The 10,820-nt window shown below is 38.5% G+C and overlaps 1 long non-coding RNA gene across 3 annotated transcripts in view; it reads right to left on the bottom strand.

Moving 5' to 3' along the window:
* Positions 1-927: 927 nt before the first annotated feature.
* LOC106836601 (uncharacterized) overlaps positions 928-10,820 on the bottom strand; it is a 140,092-nt gene continuing 130,199 nt past the window's right edge. Inside the window, exons 3-4 of one of the 3 annotated variants that reach the window (XR_006518801.2) lie at positions 2,655-2,780; positions 928-1,670 (exon numbers count right to left, since the gene is read on the bottom strand). This is a non-coding gene — a long non-coding RNA (uncharacterized lncRNA). The remainder of the gene's footprint in view (positions 1,671-2,654; positions 2,781-10,820) is intronic. The other 2 variants (XR_011497477.1, XR_011497476.1) reach the window with 2 other exon arrangements.

Here is a 10,820-nt window from a genome sequence, read left to right as displayed (position 1 = left end):
GAAAAGAAAATATACCTAGGTATATATTAGTAAAAGTGCTGAAAACTGGATTAAGAGAAAATCCTGGAGGCAACCAGTGAAATAAGAAACATTATACAGAGATGAACAATGACAAGATGTACATCTTACTTCTCTTGAAAAAGAATCGAAGACAATGGAATGGCACATTTTAAAGTGTTGAAAGATAATGTATACTTGGTCAAAGTATTCTTTAAAAATGAAGGTGCGTTGCCTTCTGGCTTCTGTTTCGGATGTTAGAAAGCTGGAAGGAGCATTACTCCCACACATATAACAACAAAAATCTCACTGTATGATCTAAAACGTCACAACTGTTCTTGAACCCATCAAAGAGTTGTGGTGGAAGGACAACCAACTAACCCCAAATCTAAGGAAGACAAGTACGACTAAGAAGAAACAAGACAGGAATGGTTGTTTCCCAGGGGCATATGACAGATTCCATACAAACTTCTAACAAGAATTCACGTACATGTTTAACAAATTGCTAAAGGTTGAGTGTGGGCTAGTGAGAAAACATAATACCCCTATAAACCACAGGCACAAAGGACATTCTCAATCATTTGGAGGGTGTTCTTCACAGACCTAATCCAATGCTCAAAAGAAAGATGAGGGCCAGGGCGAGAGATCTGAGGAAGCCTCCCTTTTGGTTCAGAGTTCAGGGAGGGAACAGCAGCTATTGCTGGAAAAGCGAAAAATTTCACCTGAATCCATCTCTCCAAAGAATAAAAGACTTAAGGTCCTTGGAAAAGATTAAAAGAAAAAAAAAACACTCTATCTCCCTTAGGGTACAAATGAAAACATAAAAACTGGAAACAATCAAGATGTCCCTCAGGTGGATAATGGATACACTGTGGTACAGGCATACAATGGCATACTCTTCAGCAATAAAAAGGAACAAAGTACTGATATGGTGACAACATGAATAAATCTGAAATGCATTATGCTAAGTAAAAGAAGCTAGCCTTAAAAATTGAATACTGCGTGATTCAATTTATATGACATCATTTAAAAGGCAAAATTATAGAATAAAAAATAAATCAGTGACTGCCAGGGACTATGGGTGACAGGACAGGTGACAACAATTGGGCAGAGTGTAATTTTTGGGGCTGATGGAATGTTCTGTATCTTGGATATGGTGGTGATTATAGGACTGGAACCGTTTGTCAAAACTCACAGAACTATATAATAAATAGGGTAAATTTTATTGTATATGTTTTTCATTTTGTAAAAGGTGAAAAAAGAAAATATTGTTATGAAGATGAAATACATTTTAGATAGGCAAAAAGGAAAAAGATTCATCTCCTTAATCCGCACTAAAGGAAATGATAAAACAAGTTCCATGTCGTTTAATATTACTTTAATGGCTGTATACGTAGGGGTGTGTGTGTCATCTTTTAAGTTTCTCCTATATTGAATATGTACCATAACATATATTTATAATCATGAAAATTTAAACAAATATATATATTTATAATCATAAAAAATTAAACAAATTAGGAGAATATTAAAACATGGTTATTTTTTCCAACTCGGTCTGCTTTACTCTAGACCTCCTGTGCCTGCTGTCACTCTTATTCCAAGGACACTCCCGCATCTGCCGCTTTCCTCTTTGTGTCTTCATTCCCAAAGGCTCTTTCGTGCTTACTTCTCTCCTGCAGAAAACATGCAGAGAAAGATAACAAAGTTTAATTAACCATTCTCCAGATGTTTCTGACAGCTTATAGTGTCCCAAATATTTTCACCAAAACCTCTTCCTATCTGGTGAACCTTACAACACTTCGTCTCCTCACATTGTTTGAATTACTTCCTTAACTGTCTCCTCCACCTATGTTCACAAACAGGGCCTCAGAACCGTGAAATAATTTGGTCAAAAAAATGCCTGATTTTGCACTATCTACAAAATATTCTCCTCTGCTCAAATCTAAATGTCTCCTGCTACTTAAAAACAACCACAATATTTTAATCTCTCTTCCTCTAAACTTGTTCTTCCTCCTTTTCTATTTTTTTAAACTCAGTGTTATTCCCATACACACAACTTGCAAAAATTTAGAGAGACAGAGAAGACATATGAGAAGATATGATACAAAAGCTGGGTTTTAAAGGAGTGCTAGGAAATAAACAATCAAGAACATGGAGAGATGGGCATTCCTGGCAGAGAAACTAGCACAAGCAATTCAGTGGGAGGGGGCGACTGAGGTCAAATTTCACTCCTCCCTCCCCCTTTCCCAACTGTGTCAAGCTAAACTACAACAATGGTTTCTGCAGTAGGTTGTATCTTCAAAAGATGGATGCAACAATGTATTCCATCCCACATGCTTTCATCGTGACCTTGAAAATTATCCCAGGTAGTATATGGCCCAGGCCCCTGCTGCTTGATCTGGGTGTGTCCTCTTTCATCTGCTCTACAGCCGTATAAGGAATATGCTATTAGCCCAATTTTGTAAATAAAGATGCTAAGGACTATGAGGTGGCAAAGATAAAAGTGACGGAGCCCAGAGATGATTCCTCCTTTGTAGCTTTAAAGCATCCAAGCCAATTCATGAACAAATGCTCTCCTTATTTTGCTCTTTTCAACTCTGGGATAATTTAGAACATCCACCCAATTTCAGTTATGATCCTAAAAGCGCTAGCCTTACTTGAGTCTACGAGGCTTCCTCTAACTCCTCTTTTCTCAGAGTTTGAGGATGTTCACCTCAGCATTACTCCCACTCTTGCAGTGAGGATGCCTGGAACTGGTTTCTTCAACTTCGTAAGTTTTCCTGCTGGAGATATGAGAAGAGAACCTAAATGTTAGACTAGATAGATAACTGTTTGGAAGGTTTGGGGAGTAATCGTATAAGGGCAATGAAACAATGGTCATTAAGGATTCAAGACTAGTCTCTGGTCTCCCAAGCCACTAAGGATCACTGCTCTGTTCACTTAAACTTACCTTCTTCTCTCACACCTGCTTCCTATACAGCTGTCCCAGCAAATGCCATGGTCACCATGGTTTCCTGGTTCACCTTGAACATGCAGCCTGTCACTATACCTATTAATAGAAGCACTAACTGAACAAAGAAAGGATGTCATTGACTAGGCCTAGTGACCTTTTAATTTTTTGTATGGAAGCCACAGGTATTTCCCATTAGGACTTAGGTTTATTTGTATAGATGGGCAATTCTGAGCATCAATCCTGGCGCTTCTCCAACCTCCTAACTCTCCCCTAGAGTCCCTGGTTGTTATTTACATCTTTACTTAGTGAGTCTTGGAATTAAGGCCAGCTTCACATTTTTCACCCTCAATAGCTTGATTGCAAAGATGGTAATCCACCTTAAATGTGTCACCTCAGTTATACACCTCTTGTTACTCACACAATAAAAATGTTAGATGGAGCAAATAATAGGGCCAAATTATCTGAATGGAAGAATGATGATATTAAAAGCAGATCCGGAATGGGAAACATGGAGGCCTCCCAAACAACGCACATAGATTTCTGTCACCAAGGCCATCAAGAATCCCAAATATGGCCCCAGACACCTTCTTCATCCGGCCTTCACTCTACTCATGGACTGGCTTTCACGATTGAGCACTGATAAAGACCTCACATACCCTAGGTTCCCTTGAACGTGGAACTTTGTAAATGAAACCTCCAACAGTAATATCAGTATAAACAATAAATAGAAAAAAAAAAATGTAAGGGAGACTGAGGGAGCAATAACAAAGCAGAATTAATTCTCCAGAGTGATTAGGATGAATCCCCACTAGTTGTGGCTCCAGTAACAGCCTGCCAGAGCCCCCGGTTCCTAAATGTTCTGTCTTCTGCCACAATGCCTTCAGAGAAACACTCTTGAGAGGAAATCTAAGCTCTGTTGCCATTATTCTTGCTTTAAATCCCCATTAAGATTTTTATCTGGCTGATAATTTCTAAATAGCCTCAATGTCTCCATAGTGTCTTACTATTACTTGATTACTTTCATGCTTTCCCAGAGAACATGCAAAGATCCTACAGGGTAAGGTTTTTAAAATTTCATAGCCCACTTGAGACTTCAGTCTTAACTTTCCATAGAGGCATTCATGACACTGGGACATCTGTTGTCAGATAAGAAATAAGTCTGTCTTGAGGAAATTCTATAGATTTTTGCCTGGGCTTCATATTTTCTTTTTGGTAAAGCATAATAATAAAAACAATAGCTGCTTTTTATGCAACTGCTGCACCCCTTCTGAGTGCATGTAAGCAACAGGCTGAGCTGCTGCCTCTGCCCTCTTCTCACACACTGGACTGGCCTGGAATTCCAAGACCCCCAGTGAACTAGATACCTTCGTGAGGAGTCACATGTGTTATGTTAACAGTCATACCAAACTTTCCGTCTCTTTCTTTTCACCCTCTGATAGAAGGTCCGGGACTTGAATCCAGACAATTAGCCATTCCAGATCTCCTCTGTAACACCTGCTTTCCTCCAGAGCAGGAGTGGCAAGTTAGGTTCTCTAGGCCAACTCCAGTCATCACCTTGTTTTACTAATAAAATTTGACTGGAACACTGCCACATCCTGTCCTATACATACTGTCTGTGACCGCTTCTCAACACAAGGACAGAGGTGAATAGAGACGACAATGCCCATATGATCTGCAAGCCTAGAATGTTTACTATCTGGTCCTTTAAAGAAAAAGTGTATTGATTTCTGCTCTAGAGGCTTTCTGAAGAGTTTTAAATCCTCTTCCTTCATCACACTGACTCCCTCACAACGTGGTATTCCTCACTTTCCAGGCGAAGAAAGCATTCTCTGCTCAGCAGATTTCTCCAGAGCTCCAGCTAACTTGTGTTTTTTGACCTCTGGAATGCAGCCAGTAACCATGAACAGAGACTTCTTACATTCTAATAAGACAGCCCTTTTAAGGGAATCCCAAATAATAAACTCAATCAGTCTACAACGTATTCCTCAAAGCCCTTAGATCTCTTGTTTCCTCATATTCTGTAAGTGCTTAGAAATACTGGGATTTGATGTCTTACTCCAGATTTCTCTGACATACTTAGAATATTATGCTTTTCAAAACAGGATTATTGAGATATAATTCAGAGCTAAAAACTTCAACCATTAAAAGCTGACAGTTCAATGATGTGTAGCATATTCCCAGGTTTGTGCAACCATCATTGCAATCCAATTTTAGAACATTTTCATCATTCAAAAAAGAAACACTACATCCTTTAGCAGTTGCACCCAAACACATCACAGCACCCTAGGTTCTAGGCAAATACTAATTGATTTTTTTCTCTATAGATTGCCTATTCTGGACCTTCCATATAAATGCAATGACAATTTATAGTCTTTTGTGGCTGGCTTTGTTTACTTAGCCTAATATTTTCAGTTCATCCATGTTGTTGTATGTACCAATACTTCATTCCTTTATATCTATAGCTCATTGATGTTCAATTGTAGAGATATATCACATTTTTTAATCCATTCGTCAGTTGGTAGACATTTAGGTTATTTCCCCTTATGAATAGTGGGACTATGAAAATTCATGTGCAAGCTTTTATATGGACATATGTTTTCATTTCTCTTGGGTATATACTGAGAAGAAAAATTGCTAGGTCATATAGTAACCTTATATTTAACATTTTGAAGAACTGCCAAATGGTTTTCCACGGTCACTGCATTATTTTGCATTCCCATCAACAAGGTAGGAAGGTTCCAATTTCTTCACATCCTCACCAACACTTGATGTCTTTTCCATTATAGCCTTTTTAGTGAGTTTAAAGTGGCGTCTCATTGTGGTTTTGATTCGCATTTCCTTAATGACTAATGATGTTGAGCATCTCTTCCTGAGCTTATTGACCAATTTTATTTCTTCTTTGGAGAAACACCTATTGGAATCATTTGTCCATTTTTTAGCCGGGTTATTTCCTTTTATCATGGAGTTATAAGAGTTTTTTGTATGTTATGGATATCGGTCCATTATCAGATATATGATTTGCAAATATTTTTCTCTCATTTGGTGAGTTGTCTTTCCACTTTCTTGATGGTGATCTTTGAAGTATAAAAGTTTTAAATTCTGGTAACGTCAATGTATTTATTTTTCTTTGGTTGCTTGTGCTTTAGGTATCATATCTAAGGAATCACTGCCTAACTCAAGGTGGTGACGACTCACTTCTACATTTTCTTCTAAGAGCTTAATAGTTTTAGATCTTATATTTTGGTCTTTGATCCATTTTGAGGCAATTTTTGTGTCCAGTGTGAATTAAAGTTCCAACTTCATTCTTTTGCATGTGGATACCCCTTTGTGCCGGTATCATTCACTGAAAAGAGTATTCCTTACCAACTGAATTACCTTGACATCCTTGCTGAAAATAAACTCTCACATTTCAGGTCAATTTATTTCCGGACACTTAATTCTATTCCATTGATCTATAGCATGCCTGATGTGTGAGTCCTCCAAATTTGTTCTTTCCCAAAATTGTTTGGCTATTCTGCATCCCTTGCAATTTCATATGAATTTTTGGATCAGCTTATCAATTTCTGCAAAAGAGCCAGCTTTATTTGGTAGGTATTGCTGAGCATTATGTTTTACATGTTCTCTGTGAAACTTAAGATAACCCACTGACATCATAACTATGTTAGACTGGGTAACTGATGGGGGTTGGCTGCGCTAAGTAGAAAATACTAATTTTGGAAAGAAGGTCTAGGAAGGGAAATGCTGAGACCTCTGAGCACCATAGAAAGATTATTGCCACCTAGACTGCTAGGGGATATAAGTCTGGCATCACTCCATTATTCTAGGAAAATGTCATTTCCATTTAATCAGTTTCTCATGAGGAGTTCCTCTTCTCTCTCCCTAGCATCTCACCATGTTACTTCACTACATTGCTATACAAATAATAGCATTAGCTACCATATGTAATGCCTGTTATTGTTGAAAATCTATTGTTTATACAACATGTTTAATGCTTACAACCAACTTAATAGCCAAATAGTGTTTGCTTTATTATACAGATGAAGATATAGAGGGACAGTGGATAAGAGCTTTGAATATTTAGGTAGAAAGTGTTAGAGACGGGATTAGGACTCAAACCCATGTAACTCTTAAACGTAAGCTCTTAATTAGTATTTAAAATTCCTTCCCATAAAGTATCCAATTAATGAATGTTTTTGAAGTCAATTAATCAAAACTAACTGAGGTTTAAGTAGTGGCAACAATTTATACTACTTTACGATGCTCTCTGAGTGACCATGAAATAGAAATTGTAAATTCACAATTTTCATGTAGTTAGACACCTAAAGAAGCCTACTTACATCATAGAGTAACACGTAGAAGACTTTACTGAGTAATTATACAACGTCTTAGATGAGCTTCAGAATAGTCTGCAGGAGTGAAATGGGGGAAGGATGATGATGAAACAAGATCTGTTGAAAATTGTTGAAGATAGTGACTGATACATTGGGTTCATTTGATTATTTTTTCTGTCTTTGAAAATCATGATAATAACCACAATAAAAGTTTCCTTTGTTAAGCAGCAATTTGAAAGCTTTTATCCCGAATGCATTTGGTTAAATACTATCTCTTTTACAGAATTAGTAACCCTGAGGAAGAATACGATAAAACAAAATAATATAAAATAATACATGAGTCAAGGCAAATACATTTTAAAAAACCAACAACAATAACAACAAAATTATTTCTTTGAGAAGTTTCTCAACGTTTCTCTCTTCTCCCTGTCCTGGTCGTGGCTGCCCCTGGGCTACCTAGCCAGTAGGAACCCGCCTCAGCCATGCACTAGACTCTGAATTATCTGCCTCTGTTGTTCTCTCAAGCTACTCATCAACTTCTGTCTGATGTAATCAAATTATTGATCAGTCTCAACTTGTGAGGTTCAAGCTTTAATTTTTTCTAAACACTTCCTTCACTCGTGTTCTGTCAAATTTCCTTTACTTTCTTTTAGCTACAGAATTGGCCATGAGAATATTTTTTCTAGGCCTTCAACTACAGGGAACATAGACCAAGAACCACAGGCACTGCACTCTGAAATCTGTCTTTGTTGTGAGGCCACGCTTCCCACAAACTGCTCCAGCAAATGACTGAGTACAGGAAGGGTACTAAAGCAAGTGATTCCTGGAAGACAAAGAACTCCTCTGATAAACAACTTTGGCCGATGTCTCCCCAAACACCTTCCTGAACTTTCTCTAGACTGTGTAGCTGATTATGACATTTATACCCAACCTTCCTTCCCTCTCTCCTTCATGGGAGGCAGGACTGCATTGTCATCTGATGCCTAACTCTCCCAGACTTCCAGCTTCCTCCCCATTTTCTCTCACCAGTGCTTCCCATAATAAACATCCTTGCTTGATTGATCACCTTGGCACCTGCTTCTTGGAGAACTGCTAATGACACAACTACATATTAGACAGATTCCTAACTTCCAGTCACTTTTAGCACAAGTTGCTTTTTTTTTTTTTTTTTTTTTCTGAGGAAGACTTGCCCTGAGCTAACATCTGGGCCAATCTTCCTCTATTTTGTATGTGTGTTGCTGTCACAGTGTGGCTGCTGATGAGTGGTGTAGGTCCATGCCCAGGAACCAAACCTGGGCCACGGAAGTGGGAGTGCACTGAACTTAACTGCTAGGCCATCGGCAGGCCCCAGAACAAGTTCTTTAGACTTGTTTAACTCTTCAGTCTTGTGTGATATTTAATATTTATCTCTTCCTTTTCCCCAGACCTCTGGCAGAGAAGCTTGGATAGTGAGGGGTTGTATCTCTCTTCTCAGGCTGCTTTTAGAGGCCCCTTTTGGCTGCTGCCCTTTCTTTCATTAAATACTGACTGTAGCTCAATGCTCTCCTTGTTGCAAATGTAGATTAGGCACAAGCAAGTTCCTTGAGGGACTTTACCAGAGATGCCTTACATTCTGTTGCACGGTTTTCTCATAAGGGAGATCTGATTCCAGCTTGATTTCTTTCCACTACCGGCCACAGCTCCAGCCTCTGTTGGTAGAACCATTCACACAGACAGCAACCTTCTTGGGTGGAGTGCCTACAGAGAAGCTCAAGCTCACCTTCTTCCAAGTGTCCAATAGACCCACAAAACCTCACATCCTTGCCACACCACTGGGGTTGGGAGGTTGACTGCTACACACTGCCCTCTCTCTCCTTCCCAGCCCCTTTCACCACACTGTCTTTCTTTTCCAGTTACCTTCTTGCTCTGTTCAAAAAGGCCCAGATGTCAGATTAGCAAATCATTTCATAAGAACACTTCCCAAAGGGAAATGAAATGCCAAGATCCTCTTCTTTCAGACATCCCTCATCTCTACAAATTATTTTCTCAGAACCACATTTACTTAGATTGTGGATTGGGGACACACACCTCCTCTTCAATAGGAAAGGGTAGCACAAGCCATATAACTCCCTTCCAGGCTCTTAGACAGGACTTCAAAGGAGTTCTTTGAAACATCTTCCCTTCTCATAGTGGTTTTACATAAACGGAATAGAGGAAAGAGCACAGTTTGAGTAGCGAGCTTATTTGACCGTGACTAAGTCAGTCCTGGGAAGATGTCGGCCCCCAATTATTTTGGGCTTTCTTTAGAATCTGAGTAATGTTTGAGACTTCTTTGTTATCATCTTGAAGTCCCCAAAATCAACTTCAAGGCATAGAAAAGTTTCATAAAATATTCTCTGACACTAATTTGCTCCCCTACCAAGCCCAGATTCAACCCTCTTTGATACCGTACCCCCTTTTTATATTTCTAACACTTAACACTATTATCTCTGGCTTTTAATTCCACCCAGATGCAGTTCACTGGAGTCTTCTTTAATGATATATTTTCTGAATCTGACACCCTGCTGGTTTAACCCAGTAAATGAATGGAGAAAACTTAGATATTCGCCTGCGTGAGCACACTCCTTTCATTGCCTTCTTGAATGAGATTTGAGTGGTTATTAGTTCATCATCTTCTATCCATCTTATTTGCCTTGTATTTCATTAAAACTTGACAGCAGAATGATTTCCAAATTCAAATGTCTTTGCCATATGACATCTATAAGATATTTAAAAACGTCAGTTCCAGAACCTCAAGTAGTGGGTATTTTGTTCAGAGTTATTCTGGTGCCCCAGCTACTCTTTTGGGATTATTTTCTTTGTAAAGATGATATCTATCAAGTTGTATGATTCTAATACTAAAAGGGGCTTCCCTCCCACTTTCTTAAGTACTAGTTTTCAATCATCAATATGTTCTGAAAGATTGCTATATCTGCCATGTCTGGGTTGTGTGTTGCAGGGGGTCAACTCTCACATAACGGATGAACAGCAGGCTTATCTGCACCTGAGTGCTTAGCAAGACCTACCATCTATGTCTCCAAGGTTTATTGATTTCCATTAAATTCCATCTGGTCTCAAATATATCCCACATATTTCTGGTCTTCAGATCAGTAATTATTTTCCATTTGTACGATTATTTAGAAATACTGGAATTCAAGAACTTATAAATTCACTTTTATTCTGTCAGACCTGAGTTTTTAACCTGTATATAAAATAGTGTTATAGAAAAGTTGGAAGTCTTGAAGAGGAAATGAGGAGACCCAACTTCCCACTACTATCAAGGAGCACCATTCTTGCCACTCATCAGTCATTGAATTTCTGTCATCCTTCCCACTGCATGGTCTTTTCTTCCAGTTGAACTTACAAATAGGCACTCCACATAAGCTCAACTTAGATATGAAACCAGTGGAGTGAAATTTTCACAAATAGAAATAGCAATAGTCACAACTCAAAATGAAAGAGGAAGAGATTTTATAGCTATACATTCAATAGTGATGCTGCTGGTTTTATGAACATTTTAA

Source organism: Equus asinus, chromosome 23, assembly GCF_041296235.1.
Source record: "Equus asinus isolate D_3611 breed Donkey chromosome 23, EquAss-T2T_v2, whole genome shotgun sequence".
Lineage (NCBI taxonomy): Eukaryota > Metazoa > Chordata > Mammalia > Perissodactyla > Equidae > Equus > Equus asinus.
This window is presented reverse-complemented; position numbering and strand designations above follow the sequence as displayed.